The 25,300-nt window shown below is 46.9% G+C and overlaps 1 protein-coding gene across 1 annotated transcript in view; it reads left to right on the forward strand.

The window, feature by feature from the left end:
* Positions 1 to 2,275, forward strand: part of TEX51 (testis expressed 51) — a 15,407-nt gene extending 13,132 nt beyond the window's left edge. Inside the window, exon 8 of the transcript XR_012376024.1 lies at positions 2,176 to 2,275. The gene's annotated coding sequence lies outside the window, so the exon portion shown is untranslated. The remainder of the gene's footprint in view (positions 1 to 2,175) is intronic.
* Positions 2,276 to 25,300: the final 23,025 nt, after the last annotated feature.

Raw genomic sequence — 25,300 nt, forward strand, 5'->3', positions numbered from 1 at the left:
GGGCAGAGACCGAAAGGTACTTTCCATAAAGCCTCCTCCTACCTGCTCCAGCAGCTCATTCACCGCTCTCGGGAGTCGGACGCGGACGGAGAGGAATCCGAGGAGTCCTCAGAGTCCGAGATGCTGAATTTGGAGGAGGAATTTGATGGGGTCCTGAGAGAGGAGGTCGTGGCCAATGCCCTTCACCAGTTGGGGCGCTCAGGCTCCGGGACTGAGCAGGTCTATCTCAATCTAGCTTTATCAGGTTGTGATTTAATTGACATTAGCATTCTCTGTGAATATGTTCACCTACAGAAGTTGGATCTTTCAGTAAATAAAATTGAAGATCTGTCTTGTGTGAGTTGTATGCCTTAACCTTCTAGAACTTAATGCTTCTTACAATAAACTGACGACATTCTTCAATTTCAAGCCACCCAAAAATCTCAAGAAGGTGGATTTTTCCTACAATCAAATTTCTGAAATGTGTGATTTGTCAGCATACCAGGCTCTCACTAAGCTAATTTTGGACAGTATTCTTTGAATGAATAAAGGGGAAATTTGGGTTAAAAAAAAAAAAAAAACGACGGTACCAGGTGCCACTGGGGACATGGGGCAAGTGGATCTCATACGATCCAGGAGGGGAGGTGTGACAATGCCACCACTCCACATGGGGTGTTGGGGGGACAGAGGTGTGCACACACGCCCCCAGAATCCACAGGTTTCTGAGCTATTCCACTGTCAGGGCTCCAGGGTGGCATTCCTCTTGGCCAGTGGGCAGAATCTACCAGTGTTCCTGTCAGTAAGAGAGTCATGGTACAAGGCCTTTTTCAGAATCTGGCAGTGTTTTTATGTACTTCAGAGCCTGACTGGTCAGTCTGGAGCAACCAAGACAAGAGTCCAAGCTCCCAGCAAGGGTGCCCTCAACTCTCCCCTCCCAGTCACCAGCAGCAGCTCCCATCACAGCCCTGGCTGAATCTCCCAGTCTTTGTTTTCCAAATTTGCCACATGCTCCCTTACCTTCTATCTGTGGTCACCTTGAGCCTCTCCCTCAAGGAAATATGTCTCTCCCATATGACCTGGCTCTTCCACACACCAGTGAGAGACTGCTGGGCAGGAGGAAGATGTCTGACACTTTTCTCATTTCTATTCTATACAGTGCTTATCACTTTATCTCATTTAACAGTACGAACATGGAGTAAGTATTATAATCCTCTTTTTACAGATAAAGAAATTGAGACTCAGTGAGGTTGTTACTTACCCATGTACATCTTTTTTCCAAAGAACATTTCAGACTTTTCCACAGTCTGGAAACTGAGAAGTAAATCTGGAACCTGAGGACTAAGGAGAAGTCTTACCCTCCACCCCCACATTCCCACTGCTGCGGTCATAGTGTATTTGCCTCTGTAGGCGGTCATTTTTATCAACATTATCATAAGAATGAAATCTGGCCCTATCCCCTATGTTTCCTTTCTTCTGTCACTGCTTGGTCTGCAATGAAAAATGCCACTTGAGCATATGATTTGCTCTTCTATCTTGTTTTAATTTTATTTTATTGTTATGCTCTTCTAAATCAATTTTCTCACATATTTTTTAATCATTTATTGAACACGTTCAATTGCCAGGTACTGTGCTAGTTGCATTATATAAACATTCTTGGCCTTCAACATAACCCCACAGAAAAGGTTATTTTGCCATTGGATGCCAGACCCCAGCTTTGTTCCTGTCAGCAGGCACACTATAAAGTATGGATGTGTATGGGTGGCATACACTGGCATATACACCCTTGGAATGCACAAAATTCAAAGATGTCATATCTCAGCCAAGGCCCAGAGAGGTTAAAAATCCAAAGGTGTCCCAGTTAGTTCATGAGTCTATCCACCTTCAAAGGCCCCATACAAAATTTTCTTCCTCCTATCCTGACTTCAGGGTAAAATAGCTGGCATGCAGGGAGGCCAGGAGGAGCACCAAAAAGACACAGAGGCAATTTGAAAGAAGAGAATCTTAAAAGAAAGGAGGTAGGTTCCTGAGAAATGAAAATGTAGGGCCCATCCTGTCAGAGGAAAGCCATTCACAAACTACAGTGTTAACTGATAGCAGGTGTTTGACAAGGATCCCATCTCCTTTATGACAGAGACGTCTAAATAGAAAAGAGCATATCCTCACATTTGTTTGAAGGATCAATATTCTTTTCCTCAGGAAATCCAGAAGGCTTTCAAAATGCTTGTGTGGCAAAGAAGACCAACAGACACTTCTGGACACTGAGCCCATATTCGGCAAGTACACAACATTTGCCAGAAGATGCGAGCTGTCTGGGCCACTCCATAGAGGGAGAGGCTATGGCACACAGGAGAAATGGATCACTGACTCCCCTCCTTGTTGCTGGCCACGGGAACAGTGTCCTGCACATCACCCACTTGCTTCACATCACTGTCATCTTCACGACCTTATTTTGTTTTCAATATTCAAAGAAGAGGGGCGCCTGGGTGGCTCAGATGGTTAAGCATCTGCCTTTGGCTCAGGTCATGATCCCAGGGTCCTGGGATGGAGCCCCATGTCCTGCTCCTGGCTCAGTGGGGAGCCTGCCTCTCCCTCTACCCCTCCCCCTGCTCATGCTCTCTCTCTCCCTCTCTGTATGTATCTCTGTGTCTCGAATGAATAAATAAAATCTTTAAAAAAATTTTTTTAAATATTCAAAGAAGAAAGGAAGAAAGGAAGGAAGGAAGAAAGGAGGGAAGGGATGGAAGGAAGGAACCAAGTTGTGGAGAAGGAGTCAGCGCACACAGCTGGGTGGTAACAAACACCTAATCCAGTGCTCTTTTCACTGAGCTATATGCCCTTTTTCTGGAGTCTCCATTTCCATCTCTAAGCTACAGAAACAAAGAGCCCTAGGTCTAGAAGGGCTCAGGGGGTGCTTTTCTCTGGAGTTACTGCCCCAACTCCACCAACTCTAGGACAAAAGTGAAAGGAATGAAAAGGCTCTGAGGAGACAGATTTGCTTGAAGTCCTAGAACTTTCTAACATCAGAGGACCAGTCTATGCTTGTTGAAACAGCAAGCTGAATGGTGGGGGAGGGAGGAGGCAATCTGGGAAGCAAACATCAGCTCCATATACACAAGCAGTACTGAAAATGTCATTTATTGGGCAATTTCCATGTGCCAGGCAATTATCAACAGTAGCCCCTTTTCATCTTCACCATGACCATATGAGCTGTGGTCCATTATCCCTATTTTGATGCTGGAAAATTCAAAGTTCAGGGAGGTCAGGTCACCTGCAGCTAACCAATGAATGGGCTGGGTCTGTGCCAACCCAGAGCTCTTGTTCCTTCTCCTGCACCACATTGCCTCCAACAATGACTCCCCAGCAATGGGACAGCTGTCTCCAAGGGGCTGCCTACCCTCCCAGGAAAAGTCAGGCAGAGGTGGGATGGACTCAGAGACTGTAAGCTCCCTCTGACCCTCAGGCACTTCAGTTAGAAGCACAGACGCTGCAGCCAGATTACAAGGGTCCCAGCCTGGTCCATTACTTACCAGCTATGTGATCCAAGACAGGTTACTTAACCTCTGCTGATGGCCAACTCCCCAGAAAGATGAACAAAATAATCTGTTGATCAAGCAAAGCCAGGCTTGCTGCTCCCTGCAATAAGAAGAGCCACAGCCTCATTGACTTGTGTCAGAGGAGAAAAGGCAAATGTGGGATATTTAGGAGGTCTAGATGGTCTGTTTCAAGTAAATCTTTCTATATAGGGGCCCTAACTGGCACTGGGCAAAATTCACAATACAGTAGGATTTGTGGACACAGCAAAGAGGGATTGTGGAACCATGCTTGACATGCATGTAGTCAGTTGATGAGCCCAACCGACCAACTGATCTTTTTAGAAAAGATTACTTACCCTTTGTGAGAAAGTTGAGTGGTCCATTACCCAGATAAATGGATTTTTAGGAAGTTTTTGAAACAAACCATAAAGTTATTTGCAACTTTGTCTTCCTGGGCAAGAAAGTCATGCAGTTATAAAGTCATGTCAGTGCTGAATGTCCAACAGTGAAATCATATTAATGCAGACAGTAAGCTCTGGGGTGTGGATGGTTTTAGTTCTTGCCCCCATTCCTCAATGTCCTCATCAGCACAATGGGGAGAGTGATGGCACTCGCTTGCTAGGGTTGGCATGTGATATAAGTTCCTATGTATAAAGGACTGAGGCCAATATCTGGCACTTAGTAAGCATATTAGTCTGCCAGGCCTGTCATAACAAAGCACCCCTGGGTGACTCAAACAACAGACATTTATTTCCTCACAGTTCTGGAGTTTAGAAGTCCAAGACCAAGATGCTGCCAGGGCTAGTTCCTTCTGAGGCCTCTCTCCTTGGTGCGTAGGTGTCCCTCTTCTCTCTGTGCCTACACCGTTTTACGTGTGTGTGTGTGTGTGTGTGTGTGTGTGTGTCCTAATCCCCCTTTTTATAAAGACACCAGTCGTATTGGAGTAAGACCTAACCTAGTGATCTCATTTTACTTAATTACATTTTTTTAAAGACCCTATCTCTTTGTATCTCAGTTGCATCCTGAGATACTGGTGGTCAGGGCTTCAACATATGAATTTTGCAGGGAGGGGACATGATTCATCCCATAACAGTAGGAATGTATGGATGCCTCTGCTATCATATTTCCAAAGAGCTAGACTACACTCTGGCTATGCTGGGCTATTTTTAATTCTCCAGATGTGCCATTTTCCTCACCACACATTTTTTTCTCTGCCCCCTTCAGCTGGGCAATTCCTACTTAACACTAAGAACTCTACTCAACCCTTCTTTTCTCTAGGAAGCCCTCCCCTGGGCGCTCAAAGGAGGGCGGACTCCTGCAATACAATCTTTCTCAGCCCCCTTCTGCTCCAGCACTTACTGTCACTGCAATGCATCAAGGGTGGGTCTACTGCTATTGTCTCTCTGCCCTGCAGAACATAGAATTCTGGCTCTGTGCCATGGGAACATCCCTGTCTGCCACCCTCTTGTCTCCCCCAATTCCTGTCGTCCCAACCACCCTGTCACCAGATCTCCCAGGGAATAGACCCTACTACACCCAACCAGGCGGGGACTCCAAGGTTTGGAGTGGCTGCTGCATGCAGGTACCCATTCCTACCTCAAGCTCTTGGGCTGCACGCTAACCTGGGTCTGCTAAATACCACTGGGTCCTTTCATTGCCCTGCTGGTTGCCAGTTCCCCCTCCCCACCCTCACCTTACACCTCCTTCTTTCTACCCAGAGCCTTCAAAATGAACCAATATTTGAGTTGTCCACTGTGCAGCCTCATGCAGGATGGACCTTAGCTTACTGGTCTGTGTGTATGAAATCTGCTTTCTTCTGTCTTAGTAGGCTCAGGCTGCTATCACATGGTACCATGGTCTGGGGGGGCGGGGGGGGCTTAAACAGCAAACATTTATTTCTCACAGTTCTGGAGGCTGGAATTCCCAGACGAAGGTGCTAACAGACTCTGTGTCTGGTATGCAGATGGCTGTCTTCTCATTGTTTCCTCACATATTGGAAAGAGAAAGTTCTCCCGTGACTCTTGTGAGGTCACTAATTCCATTCATGATTGAAGCACCTGCCAAAGGCCTCACCTCCTAAGACCATTACATCAGGGGTGAAGGATATCAACATATAAATCTGGAGAGGGACAAGTCAGTCCATAATACACCCCCTTCTGAGAATCAGGGTAGCATTGGCCCATCCCAGCTCCAAGATCCTTCTCCTGCCTTCCTGGTTACTGGTGGTAGCTCCAAGCTCCCACTAGGCAGGCCCTGGGCACTGGGTGCTGTCTACCAGAGTACTCACAGAGAAGCAGCCCCAGGTGCTTCACACAGACTTCACAACTGCCCCTCCCTTTGGTAGGGGCAGATACCATCTCCTCAGCAGGCAATATGCACCTAAAGGGCCATTTCACATTAGCCATAGTGACTCAGTCAGCTCAGCTGGCTGACATTTGTTTCACAGAATTCCCTTCCCTGGTGCTTCTGGTTAGGATGGGCCACAGGAGTTATTCTACACTAGACTTGGAGGCAGAAGCACAGCAGTGGCCATACTGTTGCTTATGCTCAGAAACAGGGCTTGGGGGGAGGGGGGTGCAGAGATGAGGCACCATGTTGTCACCAACTTGCTGACTCACCTTGTCAGCATCAGTGACTGGGCCTGGGCTGCAGCTCCTCCCCATTACTCCTCCAGTCCAGATGTGGACTTAGCTCTAAGACTAAGGCCATGAGCTTCTCTGGCAGGACACCCACATCATCAAGGTTGGAGGCCGTGGGAACCAACACAGGTTTCGGCCTGTCCTCAGGAGTTCCCCCTCCTTCACACCTGTCTTCCCTCCCCCACTGCGTCCAGCATCAGACACCGACAAGGCCTTCCAGAGGCTGCTCAGCCAGCTCCCACAGTCACCTAGAGCGTAACAGACAGCAGTTGGTTCTGATGCTCTGACTGAGCCCCAGCTAACACACACTAACAACCCGCAGGGAGATTGCATAAACCCAGCACCACTGCTCATGGACCTTATCTGCCAAGGAGCCCTGGCAGTGAAGCCTCTCTGAAGGACAGTCTAGGTGGGAAAGCAAAGTCTGGCCACAAGAACTCAGCACACTGATGTCACAGCAAGGGGGCTGATTGAATGACCCTGTTAGACAGTGGCCTGGACCTATGCCTGAGTCCATCTTCTCTGGAAACCCCATCCAGTTCTGGAGACTAAAACTCAGCTCTTGATCCCGAGCACACCTATTCTAGAGCATTCAGAGCACCCCCTACACACCCAAGCCCCATCAGTGCTTTGCATACATTTTCTACCGACAAGCTCTGTGCTCATCAACAGCACTTCCCTAGAACATCTGGGGTGGGAGGGTGGTGACTGCTTGTGTATCCACATTCTATGTGCTGGGAATAGTCACAGAGCCTTCAACAACGTCAGCATCTAATCCCCACCACAACACCCTATGAGACAGTTGCTCTTTTTATATTCATTTTATAGGTGAGGAAACTGAGGTTTAGAAGTTAAATGACTTGATCACCATCACACAACAAGGAGGTAGCAGAGCTTGGGTTCTGGCCCAGAACTGTCTGCCTGCCTGACCCATTTCACCACACCGCCTTTCCAGGAGCCTCACCCCCAGGGTATTCCCCAATCCTTGCAGCCACATATTTCTAGGCCAATTCTCGGATCCCCTTATTGAAGACTGAGCCAATCCATTACCTGTGAACTCTTGTTAAATACCCCTCACACTAGATGGGGATGATGCACTCCCAAAGTAGCCTCCTTTCTGTGTGAGCAGATGTTGCCTAGGATACCCCCACAGAGACCAGGCTTGGCCCCCTGTGGAACAGGTGACCCACAGAGGTGCTGGGGCCAGAATGGAAGTGGTGACCAGGAAAGGCCTTCAACCTGTGACCAGAGGGTGGGGATGCCAGCCAAAGGTGAGAGTATAGCAGAGCCCCCGGGGCCAAGAGTGCAGCATGTGCAGAAGCCCCGAAGTGCAAGAGACGTTGGCCTGTGGGAAAAACAAGGACAGCCGGTGCATAGCGAGGAGAAAAAAGTAAAAGGGAGGATGGGGAGCAGAGCCCATAGCCCAGGTTACACAAAGCTGTGTGGTTTGTAGTGGAATATTTGGATTTTGAGTGACATGAGGGGGCACTGAAGAGTCTTAAGCAGGGGAGCAATATGATCTGATTCACAGATGGTAGAGAATGGAAACAGGGGGCTAAGGGTGGGGAGGAGAGTCTGGCAGGACTCCCTGAGGACCAGTAAGGAGGGACCACCATCCCTTCTCCCAAGATTCGCACTGCTCTGAGCACATGACCTGGAATCCCAAGAGATCCCTGCCCCATGTAAACCACCTCACCACCCCCTGGTTGTCTGGTAAGCACATCATTCAGGGTTCTAGCTGATGGATCAATTGCTGCAAATTGAAACTCTTCACATACTGGATTCCTTGTGGTTTAGGTCCTATGGCTCCAGAATACACTGGAGAAAAATTAGAGATATTGGGGTATTTACAAGAAATCATTCCTACAGGTCTTCTGGTTTCTGCTAGAGGACTGAATGCATTTATCTAACTTTGCTCCCTCCTGAAACTCCATTAAAACTATAGTGAAGATTTTTGCTTTTTAATGATAAACCTATAGTGATGGGGAGAAGAAGGGGGAGCACAACAGCAATCAAGCTTTGGTAGCTGGAGAGCAGAGGTGTGGAGGCGACGGCACTAGCACCACCAAGACACCAGGGCCAAAGCCAGCAAAGGAGAAAAAGGAGTCCCACCTGAATGTCCGCAGAATCCTGAGAGCCAGCAGCACACCAAAGGAGGGCTTGCAGGGGGAGCCATGGGCCTCTGCTGTAGGCAGTGAGAGAGTGCACTGATGTGGAACACAAAAGCTGACTCTTATCGCCATGCATTGGTGACTAGAAACAGTATCACTAGTAAGTGCTCCTCCTGCATGGTTGACCATGCTCCCAACCTCATTCACCAGTGCTCAGACTTCTCAGGCACTGGCAATGCTGAAGCCCTCTGCACATGGGTGAAGGTGCAGCTCAGTGAGAGTGTTAAGAAGCCCCTCCCCACTCCGTGGTCCAGGGGACTGCTCCTCCTCCACCTCCTAGAAGCCTGGAGCTGGGGTGTCAGGCACAGGTAATGGGACCAAACAGGTGGTTAGGTGGTTGTATGCATGTGAAACACTTAATGTAGATGCCGCTAGCCCTCAGTATCCACAGCTGGCAGTGGGACTCTGACCCTAGTATTACCCATATCTGTGTTTCTAATGTTTTGACATAGGAGGTCTTGCTGACTCTGGAGGGACTGCTCCTCCCTGGGCCAGTTAATTCCTAGAGATAGCAAATGACCCACCTGGAGTGCATCTTTCAAATGCCAATCAAGCCATCCAGAGCCCACATTCCAACCACTCGTTTGGTGGGGCTCTCACACCCCAGACCACTCTCCACCTGCCCTGATCACTGTAGGGTCAGATGCCAGAAATGGGATCAGCCTCAGTGCCCCAGAGCCAACTGAGATATTCAAACTACCCAATCCTAAATCTCCTTACCCTCCTCACCTGTTCTTTCCCACAGAAACCACAGTAAACGCTCTTGCCCACATTTTCCCCTGGCTACCTCTGTCTTCTGACTGACCCAGTGCTTCTCCATGTGGCCCTGTGGGCTGCACTGTGCCTCTGGTTCCCAGGGATCTTTGAGTATAAAAAACTTCTTTTGTGACCATCATTTCCTTTTCCGTGTGTCTTATCATCTGCTGGAAACTTTCTATTTCTCGACCTGGGTAGTGGTTATGTGGGTGTGCATTTCATTATTTTTTATTGAGACATCGATCAAATAACATTAAAAATCACCCTGTTAAACTACACACTTGCTCCTAATTACCCAGCCCATCTCAGCCCCAGGCAATGATTAATGTGCCTTCTGCCTCTATGGATTTGCTTACTCTGGAAATTGCACATAAATGAAATTATACAATGTGTAGACTTTTATGTCTGGCTACTTTCACTTAGCATAATGTTTTCAAGGATTGTCTATAATCCCATATATGTTGTAGCATGTATAGAACATTCTTTTCTGTGACTAAATGACTCCATTTGTGGATATACCTTATTTGTTTATTTATTCATCAGTTGATGGATGGACATTTGGATTGTTTCCACCTTTTTGGCTATTATTAATAATGCTGGTATGAACATTTATGTAAAAATTTTTGTGTAGACATATGTTCTCACTTGCCTTGAGTTTATATCTAGGAGTGGTATTGTGGGGTCATATGGTAACTCTATGTTCAGCTTTGTGAGGAATAGACAAATTGTTTGCCAAGGTGACTGCAATTTACATTTCAACCATCAGTGTGTGGCTTCCAATTTCTCTACATCTTTGTCAACACTTATTATAATTATTTTCTCCCTTAATTATTCTGACTCATGGGGATCATTTACTTTTCCTTGGTAATAATTACTTCAACTTGTAAGGGCGCGTGGGTGGCTCAGATGGTTAAGTGTCTGCCTTTGGCTCAGGTCATGATCCCAGGGTCCTGGGATCAAGCCCCACATTGGGCTCCCTGCTAAGCCGGGAGCCTGCCTCTCTCTCTCTCCCTCTTTCTGCTGCTTCCCCTGCTTGTACACTCTCTTTCTCTGTCAAAAATAAATAAAAATCTTTAAAAAAAATAATTACCTCGACTTGTAATTATATATTCCTTTGTTCTTTAACTTGTGTAATTATATATTCCTTTGTTCTTTAACTGATTAGACTGGAGGTTTCATGAAAGCTATTGACTGCATGCTCCGTGCTCAACCTAGTGCCTGACATGCTACTGGTGCTCAATAAATAGTTGAACAACTAAATGGGTAGATGGTTAACCCATGAAAAGGAAGGGCATGGCATCAGACTTGCCCTACCACCAGACAGGGTGAGCAGCTAGGCAGACATTCCCCTTCCCCCGACTCTGTGCCAGTCCCCAGGATAAGCACTGGCAGCACAGAGTGACCAGGACAAGGCCCTGACCTGGGGGGGGGTGGTCACAGTCTGAAGCCTGAGACAGGTCCATAAGCTGACATTTCCCCACATGTGATCACTCCCTGATGGAAAATAGCACATGATGACTTCAGAGCACAGAACAGATGCACCTGCCCAGCATGGAGATCAAGGAGCCTTCTGAAAGGAAGTAACACTGGTATGATGGTTAATTTTACGTGTCAGCTTGACTGAGATAAGGGATATCCAGAAAGCTAGCAATTATTTCTGGGTATGTCTGTGACCATGTTTCTGGAAGGGACTAACACTTGATTCAGTAGACTGAGTAAAGAGATCCACCCTCATCAGTGTGGGCAGGCATCATCCAATCCATTGGGGGCCCAAGTAGAACAAAAAACAGAGGAAGGAAGTATCTCTCTCTCTTTCTCTTTCTCTCTCTCTCTCCTGGAACTGGAGTGTCCATCTTTCTTGCCCTCGGACATCAGAGTTCCTGGTTCACAGGCCTTTGGACTTGGACAAAATTATACCACATTCTCCTGGTTCTCCATAACCGTGTGAGTCCATTCCTACAATAAATCAATCTCTCTCTCCCTCTCTCTCTCCATATATATATCTTCTATTGATTCTGTTTCTCTGGAGAGCCTGATGAATACAACCAGGATTGAGCTAAGTGAAGGGAAGGGTAGCAGAAAAAGAAAATTGAAAACCACTGTGAGATCTCACTTGACCAAAAATATCTTGTCCACTAACTTACCATGATTACCCTTTGTGCCTATGCAGCCTACAGTTCCCATCATTAGTGACAAACCTTTGGCTCAGGCCACAGAGGCAAGCAGTATACCCTGGACTGCCCTACCAGAGTGCAGCACTAATTTGTGCTAGGAGAGGAGAGGCCCAATCTGGACAACAGGGGGTAGGGCAGGAGGGGGCGGGAGTCCCACACCTGCACACCCTCTAAGCCAATCCTATCTCTTCATTGGGTAGACAGTGGCCTCACTCTGGGGAACCCAAGGAGACTCTGGCAGCAGGCCTTCCCTGAAATCAGTGAAGTTTTCCCATGCACTTGGCAACCAGCCTTCATCTTTGGCAATAATTAGATCCCCTGCGGCTAAGGGAGGGTGGTACCCAAGGGCCCTATCAGTCTCCTTATTTTAAAATGAATGTAAATGTTTAGGAGAAAATTAAGTGGTAAACACTCTCTGGTTGGCAAGTTTGTAGCTGAACTCATGAAAAAGAATATAAGCACCTCACAGCAAGTTGCAGCAGTGTAGCCCTTTTGCCCTCACCCACTATCTGCTGATGTTGGCAGATGCTGGGGGACACTGCTCACAGGCTTCACCACTGTGACCCAGCATGAACCCAGGGCCCTGCAGGCCCTGCAGGCTCAGTGGGCAGAGCTCATGATTACAAAGGGCAAGGGACCCACACACACTGCCAGGGGACTTAAGTTTGACCAACCAAGAAATCCACATCCCTCCTCCAATAAGCCCTTGGCCTTCAGCCACACTCACCTCCTCTGATATGAAGGGTGCTCTACCTGATGGCAAGTTTGGGGTGGTTCTCCAGCTGTCTCTATACCTGTCTCCTGGACAATTGTGTGCAAAGGAAAAAGGGGCCAATCCAGGAGGCAGACAACTGTGCCACCCAGCATGGGTGACTTGGGAAGGAATAATCACCAGCAGGACAATGGTGGCACAAATGACAACAATTGACTTCCCACAAACACTTTCTTGGAGCCTGCACTCTAGATGCGTGATCTCAGCTCACCTACCCTGGGAGGCTGGAGATACTGTATGAGGAAACTGAGACCCAGAGGGATTTGGTACCTTGCCCAAGGTCACACAGCTAGTAAAGACAGGATAGGTCTGTGTGACCCTGGAACCCACACTCTTGACCCCTGTGCCTACCCCCACACCATGGATGGCCCTGCCCTGAAGATGTGCTCTTTCCCTGGCCAGGAGGGGCAGGGGTGCAAAGTAGTGGTGACAGGCTGTCGTGGCCTATCTGGTGGATAGATATGATGAATGGACCGGCAGCTGTGGGCGGCAGGCTGAGACTATCTCATGAGATAGTGGCCACTCACACCAGAGGCTGCCGGCACCCATGCTCATGCTCCTCCCTGCCCTACCCATGTCCTTCTAGTCACAGAATGGCACTGGCTGACTGTGCTATATACCCTGCAGCTTCATGTCTTACTGAAAAACCAGACATCCCTGAGGCGTGACCAACAGTGAGGTTGGCTTGGTGGTGCTCCATTCCCAAGCTGTGTGCAGCAGGAGACTGTCCTCTGCAAACTGACCCTAGAGGGGGAGATGCTGGAGGGCCACTCCATGTCCCAGCCCCCACCCAGAGCTTGCTGCATGACCCAGCAGGGGAACTGAGGGGGACACTCTCACCAGCTTCATCACACATTCCTCACAACAACCCTGAGACGGATCTTACACTCCCAGGTCTGATTGTCCATCCCTTTTAAGATCACCTCCCTTAGGGAAGCTGTGGATAGGAGCAGTTTCTCATTGATGGCCATCCTCTTACCCCAAAAGGAAGCCCTTCCCTAGGGACTCCTCCTGCCTGATGCAGGCCCCTGCTTCTTTTTATAATGCAAATCATCAACCACTTATTCACACTTGGGGAAACTGCAGCCCATGTCCACAGAGCCCCATCTCCTTCCCCAACTGTCCACTACCCCCAAGTCTGAGATACACGCTAGGGACTCTGGCTGGAGAGGCCAGGGTGGAGTTCAGCACTCAAGGCCAAACCTTTAAGCTCCCTCTACCAAAGCCAGTTTGAGATATGCCTCTATTCCCCTCTGTTCTTCTGGGTATGAGTAAATAACCACTCTCTCTCTCTCTCTCTCTCTCTCTCACCCTCCCCAAGAGCAGCAGTCTGTACAGAATACACCTGTACACCAAAATCAAATCCAATTGGCAGATAGATTCTGTTTGGACTACAGACATAGACTATTTTTTAATTGTCAACTTTTAAAATTCAAATTTCACACTAAAATCTTGATTTTCAATTTTTTTCCAAACACTGAATACAAGGCCCTCCTAAGCCCACATTTGAAGGTGCAATGGCAGCCAGAGCTAAGGACCCTGCAGCCAGGTTAGCTTTCCCAGGCTATCCTACCCACTTGTTCATACACCTGTCAGGCCCCAGATGGGCCCTGAGTTCTTAGTCTTAACCAAAGGCAATAGGAAGACAAAGTCACTTCCTGATTCCCCCAAACACACAAAGCTTCTCATTGTGGAGTTAGCATATTGAATTATTATGCAAGGCCTTTTCTTATTATACTCTCCCATCTTTCCTGCTTTTGAACTATGTCCACTCCAGGCCCCCAGGAACAGGCAGCATGAATGCCAGAGGCTCTTCATGTCTGCTCTGGGCTACACAAACACCCAGCCAGGCTCTGAGAGCTCTTCTTGGAAGGCCAGTTCAACCCTGAAATGAAGCACCGTCTTCCATCCTAGTTGGTGGCAGGGAAGGGGGATAGCCATTGTGTCAATCACAGCCACTTCCTAGAAGAGGCCACTAGGACCCTGAGAAGTCCACAGTGGAGTCTTGCCCGCTCACCACATCAGCATCAGGCACAAGGAAGATGGAGTCAGGCTCATGCAGAGTTTGGGGATTTTTTGCTTATTGAACCCCACACCACGCCACCCTCACCCTGTTGGTTTACTCCCAAAGACCCAACCTGAGATAATGATGCAGTGGGTGGATGGGCTGGCAGTTCATAAAGAGTGCTCCATTGGCCTGGTGGGTGAGGCACAGCTCTACTGCAACCTGCCTTGCACACCAGCTTCAATGTGCACAGAAACACTCATCCACAAGCTGCATCAACCAGGCCTCAGGGCTCCTGCATTGCCAGCATTTGGGCAACCTCACCTTGTCTGGGCTACCCCAAACCCAGGGATTCTCCACCCATCCAAACTCAGAGGCTTCCCATAATGTCCCAGCTGCCAGAGACTTAGCAGCTAGGGAGAATAGGTAGGTGGCAGAGCTGGAGCGAATGCCTCTTATCCAACCTCAAGGCCCATGCCTACCCCACTTTCCCAGACAACTGACAGAAGATGCAGGGAAACTCCCAGAAACAGTTGTCATAGTCTATCTGAATCAGAAGAAGGAAGGTAGATATAAAACAAGCATTTAAATGACTTTTCAAACAGTGTTTAATTAAGACCTAATTTGAGTTTTATAAGGATTCAGGAAAGGATGAGGTCAGAAGGCTAAGGTAGTTGGGAACCACCTCAGGTAAGCATGGGAACCTGAGTCGGACAGCAGAGGGTGGAAAGGTGAGTGGGCCAGTGGGTGTTGTGAGGGCATTTGGGGCACAGGAAAAGCACGTTCTTACAGCAGCACATCCCGCCCTGAGGTGGTAGCCTAGCATGGTCTTTCCATCCACGGGTCCACATCTTCACCAGAGAGGTTGGAACACTGAGTAATAGCCACAGAGAGGGTTCTGCTTGCATGTTCATGGCCAAGGCTTGCCACATGGGTGTTTTACCCTAATGCTCATCTGCGTTAGGGCAAATGAGAATCAGTAATAACTGTGCCTGAATTTGTACCATTTTGATGGAATCACTTATCGGGGGCTTTCTTTCAGGGAAGGCCCTTGGAGATTCACTGCTGCGATTCAGTTCTGTGCATTGAGTGACCATCTGTCCAAGCAGCATCTGAAGCACCACGTCATTCCTCAAGCCTCATAGGGCACACACGTGAGAACAAATTACACTGCAGTGTGATCAGTGGTAATGTAAAAAGCCACCCCTAAAAAACTGGGCAAACTCTTTCATGGCCCCACAAGGATCTCATCAGGGGAGCCACAGGCAAACAGGGACAGATAGATCAGAAAAAAGAATGAAGAATAAGTATTTTTTAAGACAATTGCTAACTCCATTTTAAAGATGAGCTTTCATCTGATTAATTATATAAGAAAATGGAAAACAATAGACTCGCTTAACTTGAATTTTGTTTAAATACTTGGACTGGCATAAGATTTAATGAGGCCCCTTTTTGAGGAGATTTAAAATTATAATTTTTGTTAAAAGTCATTTGTTGAGGTCCAATAAATCTGTTGCATACACATGTGTTTTTTTAATAAATTAAATCTCCCTTCAGTAACTCAAAACTACCACTGGCAATAACTGTCTGATTGCAGCTTTAATGGTACTGTAATGGGGCCAGTCCATAGAGACTACATGAGGCAGTTTACAGTTAACAACATCGCCTATAGTTGAGAAAGTTGATCAAGAGAGGAGAATGTTTATTATTCCTATAATTGAAAAAAAAAAAGTCACATTCCATCTTCATTTAAGGAAAATGGTCCTGTTAGGATATGTATGTGAACCCATAGCCCCATCATCCTTTTCATTCCTCATTCTCTCAGAACAGCATGCAGGGTCTCAGACTGGAGCCTTGAGAGGCCACATGAAAATCCAAAAGAGAAAGAGGACAGCTCCAGGCACAAAAGCGTTAGTTCTCTCTGGCATCTTACTTTGTGAGCCTCTCCAGTTATTGTTCCCACCCAGCCAAGAAAATAGGCCAGTACCCTGGCTATTCTTTACCACCTGTGCTCGCGTGGAAGAAGGTGTATCAGTTAACTATTCCTGAATAACAACCCACTCCAAAACAATACTCACTTATTATTGTTCACATATCTCCTGGTTAGATGGGATAGGTTTGGTTGGGTTTGACCTCTCCATGTGGGTTGGGCTCAGGTCTGCTCCAAAAAGGCACAGGAGCTCCCAAGTAGAAGCTCCTGGCATGAAAGTCACAAAAGACAAGCCCAACACCACAAACACATTTCATGCTTTTGCTCCTCTTTGATCTGCTAACATTCCATTGGTTAATGCTAGTCCCATGGCCAAGCTCAACATACAGTCATGGAGTTGGAAAACATATTCTGTCTCTAGAAGGAGAGGAAAGGGAGTAAACATTTGCTGAATAATAACTGAAACTGGCACAGATTCCAAGATACCCCAAAAGCCTCCACCAATCATAGTATTAGGCTGGAGGTCCAGGATCTCATGACTACATCACATCTATATGTCCTCTTTTTCTCCAGAGACCAAGGACTACAACGGTCCACAGAAATTTGAAATACTACTAGAGAAATAATGCCAGGGCCTCTACCTTGTGAGTAGGGACTGTCTTTTGAGTAGGCCCTGGATTTGCTCCCTGGAAATAGATCTCCATTCACCATTTTTTACAACTCTTGGATCCACACTTGGGAGGGTCCTTCCTTTTCCATTATCCTCCATGGTATAACATGTTGAGGGTTTTGGAGAAGATTCTCCTTTACATGCCTGAACTGCTTCTCAGCCTGCTTCCTGCCTGTGGGAAGCTGAGAACCCAGAGGTCTTTTACATCTTGAACCACTGGCAATAACTGTCTGATTGCAGCTTTAATGGTACTGTAATGGGGCCAGTCCATAGAGATTGCCTCTTGTAGGCCAGGTTGGCCATACTTTTGCTAATAGAGCTTTTTCATACATGTAGATTTTCCATGTATTTGACATTTGACTCTGGTTATTTCCCTATGTTACCAACAACCATATCCACAAACTTTTTTTTTTTTTTTTGGCATGCCTTGCTTTGCAGATTTTGGAAGCATCAGGCTTCTGTGAAACCATGCTCTCATTCATTCTAGAGTCCTTTGGCTAAGTGCCACCTTCATGACCATAGAAATGTTAACAAGGCTGTAGCTTACTTTGAGAATGTGTTCCTGACTGAAGAGGCTGAAAATGAGCAATAGTTTTATTTTCAAACCCAGAAAGCCCAAGAATTCATGGCCTCTGTACATTCCCTCTCACTTGTTGACAGACCAGCTGATCTTTCCTGAGTTTATCTCTTCCCTATGGCAGTCTATCAAGGGCAGCTCACAACAGCTGGATATACAAAGATGAATAACCTTGGGGCACCTCAGTGGCTCAGTCAGTTAAATGTCTTCCTTGGACTCACGTCATGATCCCAGGGTCCTGGGATTGAGCCCATGTTGGGCTCCTGCTCAGTGGGGAGTCTGCTTCTCCCTCTCTCACTCCCCATGTTTGTGCTTTCTCTCACTATCTCTCTCTCTCTCTCTCTCAGATAAATAAATAATCTTTAAAAAAAGTTGAGTATCCTTCTATACTCTGCTCTAAAAAACCACTCTTTAGGAGTTTCCAGTTTGGCAGAGACAAAGACAGGTGAGCATGGGGGTTGGTGGAGGCACAGAGCAGAGTGGCACAGCTGACCCAGACAAAGGAGGTGACACCAAAGTTGGATCTTCGTAGATGAGCAAGAGTCAGTCTGATGAAGGGGACAGGGAAGGGAAAGGCACAACATATGCAAAGATGTAGCAGCTAGGAAAGACATGGGACATTCAGAGAAGCAGTGAGCAAGTTTAAGTCAATTCAGCAAACACTCACGCAGGACCAGACCACACTGGACTACAGGAGGATGGAGAAGTCGGTCTTTGCCTCAGTCAGTTGCCCACCGGGCAACTGGGGAGGGTAGTGAGGGGATCATTCCCACCGAGTGGGGCAGGGCTCTAATAGAGAGAAGCATAAGGGTAGCTTGAGTCCAGAAAAGGGGTGACCAGCCAAGCCTGACATTGTAGACCCAGCCCTAGGTCAGCTCCTCAACAAGAAGTCACACTCAGCTAAGTCATGGAGAAAGTGTAGAAGTTACCTAAGCAGAATGGGGGCAGAAAAGGCATTCCAGGCTGTGGGAACAGCATGGGCAAATGTCTGGAGGTGTGGTCCTGTTTGGTGTGGCAGAGAGGTTCAGTGTGTAGGTGCACTGTAGGTATGAGCAAACGGTGTGTGTGTGAGTGTGTAAATGTGTGTGACTGTGTGTCTGTGTATGCTTGCAAATGCATGTGGGTCTGTGTATGTTGGCATCTTTGTATATGAGTGTGTGGATGTGTCTCTCTGTGTGAGTGGACGTGTGAGTTGTATGTGTGTGCACCAACAGAGGTGGGCAAGACCAGGTCAAGCCCTGGAGACTGGACTCTGTCTACAAGCCAACAGGGATACATTCAGGACCTCATTAAGAAGATGCTCCCTTCATACTCACAAGCCGGCAGGAGAAAAGGACCAGAACAGGGATGACAGGATGTTGTAACTGGCATTAGTACTGCCTTCAGATGTTAAGATGCTGGCAGATATGTTTCCTAAGTCACAACTTAATGAAGAAAAAATGCCCCTTCCCCAGGAAAGTATGACTAGACTGCCTGAGCCCTCAGCTCTGAACACAAAGCAACTGGAGTTTACTTTCACATCAAAACTTTGGGCTATTGGGTCTAATGTAAAATAACTACATCACTGATTGCACTACAAGGAGGCAATCAAATCTCTCTGTGAGAAAGGAAAAAAAAAGCACTCAGAACTCCAAAGTTTTCTCTGGAAGAATATCCCAGATATTCTTGGTTGGTTACTGAACCAACCATGAAAGGTGCCTGGCCTCCCTTGTCTGGGGTCTCAGGTTCCCCTATTCCTGGCACTGGCACTCCCATCCATGAGAGATTCCATCCTCCTTTCACATCAAGCTGGGCTTGGCTTTCCAGAGCACAGCTGGGAGTGACCAGATGCTTGACAAGAATGCTAAATCCTAAGCAGGGATCAGTGGGGAAACAAGCAAACAGCAAAGTGCACAGAACCAGCTCGACTCTCAAAAGTGGGCTAGGATCCTGGTAATGGAGCAAAGCTTCAAGCTGGCAGCACTTCACAACTCACGCCAATCCCACCCTGCCACCCTGTGGGACAAACCTCCCCTCACCCCAGAAGTGGGCTGGACTTCATGCCACATTTGCTGTGCCCCTCTTGCATCTCAGGTCCAAGAATAAGCTCCGAGGATAGACATCATCCCATTGCCCTAACATCACTAGGATTTACTCATGCAAGAGGCAGCAGTCGGGGAAGAGGAGGGTGGGGAATATGTGAAGCCACTGGGCACAGGGCTTTCTCTTGGCATTTCAGAATGATATTGAAGATGACAGCTCAGCTCCTCCAACCACAGGTGGATTAGGAGAATCCATGGAGATGGGAGACTGGGCACTCAGGAAACCCTGACATAAGGGCAGAATGATGCAAAGGGCCTCAAGAAGACTTTGAAAGATCCCACAGACTTGTCTCCATTTGAGCTCCATCACTTACCAGCGGCTCACATTGGGCAAGTCATTCAACTTTTCTAAAGACCATTTTCTCATCCAGAAAAGCAGGACTACTTTATCCATCTCATGGAGCTGTTGTCAGGAGTAAATGAGAGAATTCTGTGAATGTTTCTAACAGAGGGACCTACACACAGTGGGTCTGGCTGGAAAATAGTTTGTACCCTTTGTACAAATTCCATTCATTGTTAGATTGGGAAACACTTTCTAGACGGTCATATGATCCACCCTGTGTTACCTGGCTAATAAATGGCAAAGATGGAATTTGAAGGCAGGTACATCTTCCACCAAAGTGCAACTTCTTTTCCATCTTGTGCAGTAGGCAAGAGTTACTAACTGTTAATTCCGTCTGATGCTCGGGAGAAGAAAAACCAGGAAATATAGTGTCAGGAAATCTAAGTCCTAGATACAGCATTTTCCCAGGGGGGACGCCCTAACTCCATGAACTGTTACAAAGATTAAATGAGATAATGGATAAAAATGACTGCCACAGAGTGGAAGGTCAATAAGTGGTAGCTATTATTATGTTCTGTTGATTTAGGGTCGCTTCTCTTGTCCTACAAGAATTTTCGATAGTGTGCAAAGTAGGTGGCTTAAAACAACACAAATTTGTAATCTCACAGTTTCTGTGGTTCCTGAGTTAAGGCACATGGATCCTCTGCTCAAGGTTTCACAAAGCTACAGTCCAGGTGTTGGCTGGGTCTGCATCCCATCTGAGGCTCAGAGCCTTCTTCCACATCACTGGAAGAATTCTGTTCCTTGCTGCTATGGGACTGAGGCCATTGGGTCCTAGAAGCTCTGCCATTCCCTGCCACGTGGCCCACTCCACACGTAGCGGCTTGCTTCTTCAAGAACAATGGGAGAGTGTTGCTCCTTCAATCTCTGACCCTCTTTTGAAGGACTCACCTGACTGAGCCAGGCCCACCTGAAATAATCTTCCTTTTGATTACATCTATGAAATACCTTCACCTTTGCCTTATAGTATAATCTAATAATGGGGGTGAAACCATAGCTACAGGTCCCACCCACAATCAAAAGGAAGGGCTTCTACATGGGCATGACCTATTGGGGATCATCTTAGAATTCTGTCATTCCTCCTGTCCTTATCTGAACAGAACACAAAATCTCCTGCCAGAAGAATGAAACTCTAATAGTGTGCCTTCATCAGGGTCCCTAGAACAACTTCATTTTAGGATTTCCCAGATAAATGGCATTTTTTTATATCCAGAATGGTTTTCTTTGGTAACTGGGTTCTCCCTGAAACATGAAGCTAGCTGACACAAATCATAATACAACATTGTGAATTTAGGCAAAATGGCACATTTAAGGCATAAGAGTATTGGTTGGCTTTTAGCTCTATCTTCTAAATGTGCTTCTTGTGCTGGGGCAATCCTGCCCTGGAAAGCCTAGCCATTCACCACCATAAAAGTCCAGACATCCCCAGGTTGGCCTAATGGATAGAGAGGGTTGAGACCTCACTGATCCAGGAAGAAAGCAGATTTTCAGAGCTAGGAATATTTCTGGAGCCTCCTCCCACCTCACCACATGAGCAGCTGCCCCTAACAAGGCTTCCCCTGCCTCCACTATCCCCCCACCACCTAGTTTTTATTTATCATTCTGGACTATGGCTTACAGTGGGCATCATTAATCCCCATTACAGTGAGGAGCCCTCTGACAAGTGGAATAGACTTAATTTTTAACTTTAGTGTGAGGAAGAGAGAAAATCATTAATGTTAAAAGTTCTTAATGAAGTAGAACATATATTTTGCATCCACTCCCAGTCACCCTCAGTAATACATGGATGAATATTTATACAGATAAATATTTTCTTTCCTGCATCATCTTAAATACACTTCACCAGGGCTAATGAGCCAGCCCACACTTTGAGAGGTCTGGCCAAGTGTCAGGCCAAGGCCCTGAGTAGGTGGGGATTTACAGGGTTCTTGGCTGTATGCTCTAGGCGTTCATCCACAACCTCACTGCATCCTCACATTTGCCTTGTTGAGGATCCTTAGCCCACATTTTCAGATGTGTTACCAAGCTCATGGAGGCTAAGGAAGTAACCCAGCATATCACCATGGGGATTCCAACACAAGTCTGCCTGTTTCCGCACCCCCTTCTCCATATCACCCTGCTATAAACACATATTCCAGTCCTTGAGTCTGGTTAGGTTCTGTTTCAGTGGAGTCTTGCAATGTCCATTTTCATAAAAAAGGACTCATGGTCTAGCTGCAAATGTGTCTGCATACTGCGTGGGCTGGTGGTTAATAAATGGACTTGAGCTTTGTATGTTAATACTAGGAAAGGAAGAAGTGAATTTGCACAAGCAGGAAGAGTACAAATCTCAAACTCTCTCAGGTGCCCCTGAGAGCCATCAAAATGCAGTTCCTCCTGGAGATTTGAATCCTTAGGTCCAGGTGCTGCCCCATCGGTAGACATTGCCCCTGGCCTACCCAGCATCCAGGGTGATCAACCATCCAGGTTTGCCTGGGACTGAGGGCATTCCCAGAATGCAGGACTTTCAGTGCTAAAACCAAGAAGTTTCTGGCAGATTAGGACGAATTGCTCACCCTGCCAGCATCTGTTCCTCTTCACTCTCTCCAACAGCACCTAGAGTTCCATTGGGTATCCACCTCTCCCACATACAACTCCTGGGCTGTGCCCTGTTGGCCTCAGTCATTAGTTCAAAGAGGGGCATGTGACCTCATGAGGTTCAACCAGGGCGAATCCGAGGCCTCAGACATATAATACTGGGGCTCCAGTGCTCTCTCCCCCACTGGACCTTGTGGAGTAAGGACATGATGTCTGAAGCAGAGGCAGCCAAACTGCTACCACAAGCAGCAAGAATGGAGAGATCAGGGCACCTGGGTGGCTCAGTTGGTTAAGCAACTGCCTTCAGCTCAGGTCATGATCCTGGAGATCAGGGATCGAGTCCCACATCGGGCTCCCTGCTCAGCGGGGAGTCTGCTTCTCCCTGTGACCCTCTTCCCTCTCGTGCTCTCTATCTCTCATTCTCTCTCTCTCAAATAAATAAATAAAATCTTAAAAAAAAAAAGAATGGAGAGATCAATAGGAACTGGGTCCCTGATGACCTGGAGGCTCACTCAACCTTGAACCTGCCCTACCTGAGCCTCTCTCCTTATAAGGATCACAAATCCTCTTTACTCTAAGCTTGTTTGGTTTAGACTTCCCTTTTCTTGTAACTGAAAACATCCTAAGCAGTGGTCCTTCAAGTGCAGGCCCTGACCAGCAGCACCACTGCATCCAGACCTGAATAACAAACTCTAGGGGTACAGCCCATCCAACTGGTTTTTATAGACCCTCTCCATGATAAAATTGGAGATCCAGAAACCCAGAAAACCACATGTTTAGCTGGTGGCTCAGGGGATTCTGCTGTGACTCAGGAGCTACTCCCTAGGAAACCCTGAGGTGCAAGGACAGAGGTACATTAAGCCTCCCGAGACAGGTCTGCATACCCCAGGTGGCTGCCACTATGACAACAGTGGCTTTTGTCCTCTCAGATCCAAACATAACGCTTATGAACAGGACTCCATGCCCATTCTCCTGGCACTCCTCCCAGAGCTAGCTCAGGACCTTGGTTCTCAGCTCTTCCTGTTCTAGAGATTTGGAAGATGGTTATGACTCATGAGGCACCTCTCTGTTGCCACCCAGATCTCCCTAGTGAATGAGTCATCTTCACCTGCACACACAGCATCTCAAAGGGACACCCAAAGCTGGTCTCTTCATACAGTGGTGTAACCTTTTCCTTTCCCTGCCCTGCTCAGGTCAGAGCTGAGAACAGCAAGCAATCATTTCCCCTCATCAGTGGTTCTTAACTCTGCACCCTCAACATCACTCAGAAAACTGAGAGAACACAGGCTGCTGGCCGCAACCTAAGACTTTCGAATTTCAGCTCAGGCCTGAGAATGTGTGTTTTGAACAAACTCCCAGGTGATGGTAAAATCTCTCTGGAGGTCATATCATCTTCCTTTGAGGAGAGAAAACCCCAGGAACCATGATTGTGTTTCTCCCTTAGGTCTGGAAAAAACAGAGATGCATCTAACAGACCAGCCCTGTGTCTTCCAGCCAGTCTCAGAGAAAAGCTAAGTAAATGGCAAGATGGAATCAGCCATTTGATGCACATTTTTGACATGACTCTAAAATGGAATATTATTTAGCAAATAAAATGACAAAGTGCTCTGCTCATTTTATTCAATAAAAATCAAGGACTTATAAAGTTATGTACACCTAGGTGCATTTTTAATTAAATCACATATTTATATGGGAAAATTCTTACAAATCTCAACTGATAATGTTAACAGGCACCACTGTTATATATTAGAATCTCATGTAATTTACTTTCTGGCTATATACTTTTTTCCTACAATCACTATGTGTCATATATAGGTGGAGTGTAACAAAGTGTAGTTCTTACAAGTGCACACTCTGCAGGTGAACTCTCGGGGCTCCACCACCTAGCTGTGTGACTGAGGAAGTAGTTGACACTCTCTGTGCTTTGGCTTCCTCATCTGTGAATGAGGCTGTAACAGCATCTACTCCACAAAGCTGTGATGGAGATAAAATGCGAGGAAGCACTTCAAGCCCTTGGCCCAGTGCCTGGGGCACAAAAGTGTTCCATAGTATTGTATTTGTAAGTAGTACTCAAAGCTGTGGGCAAATAGTGTTTTTCTCTTTGGGCATCACTCACATATAATCACAAGAATGGTACCTAGCTACCCCAGGCATCCAATAAATATGTGAAATAAAGAAGAAATGAAGAAATGACTAAGCCACCCAACTGGGGAAGCTGCTTCAGGAAGGCTGACAGCTCACACCTGTGGCTGGCCCTCGTCCCTCTACCCTATACCTGAGACAGCTGGCCCCACACCAGCGCTTCCCTAAGGGCTGGGATCTAGTCCTGACTGAAGCTCAGCCCTGGCCCCAGTTTCCAGAATCAGCCACCAGAGAGAAGAGGGGACTTGGCATCAGCCTTACATCTGATCTGCTCTGGACTTAGGGTCCCCACATGACTAACTGGGCCCCAACCACATCCTGCCCTACCCTCTCTCCTCTCTAAGCATGCCCCACATTCCCACCAGCCCCCAGGTCCCACATCTGCCTATGGGTTTCTGTTACAAATTAAGACTGTTATCTATTGAGCACCTGCCACATGCCAGCCCAGGACTGGATTCTTTACACATATTATGGAATTCTAGTTCACGCAAGAAATGTGTGAGATAAGGAGGATATTTAAATGGAAATTTACATGTCTATTCGAAGTCCGATTTCCCAAATGTACCTAAAGCAGTAACACAACAAAATAACAGGTTAGGATGCAAAAATGCTTAATATATTGCTTTCTAATCCCTAAACAATATGATTATTAACAAATAATTGCCTTTGTTAGCTATACGTCACATTTAGTTTTTTGACTTCGTAGATCTTCAAAAGTCTACAGGATCATGAATCAACTTATTTGGAATGTAACTCAAGACCTTTTCCTCACATGGTTTTGCTTTAATCAAGCTATCATTTACATACAAGGAACAGCACAAATCTTGAGATTTTTACATGGTATATGCCCCCAGAGCAAGATGGAGAACATCCCAGCATTCAGTAAGTCCCCTGTGCCCTTCTCAGTCCGTACCCCCACCCCCAGAAGGAACCTGCTATAGACTGAATTGT

The sequence above is a fragment of the Callorhinus ursinus genome, unplaced genomic scaffold, assembly GCF_003265705.2.
Source record: "Callorhinus ursinus isolate GAN/ISIS: 27379988/994484 unplaced genomic scaffold, GSC_fseal_2.0 scaffold2, whole genome shotgun sequence".
Classification (NCBI taxonomy): Eukaryota; Metazoa; Chordata; class Mammalia; order Carnivora; family Otariidae; genus Callorhinus; species Callorhinus ursinus.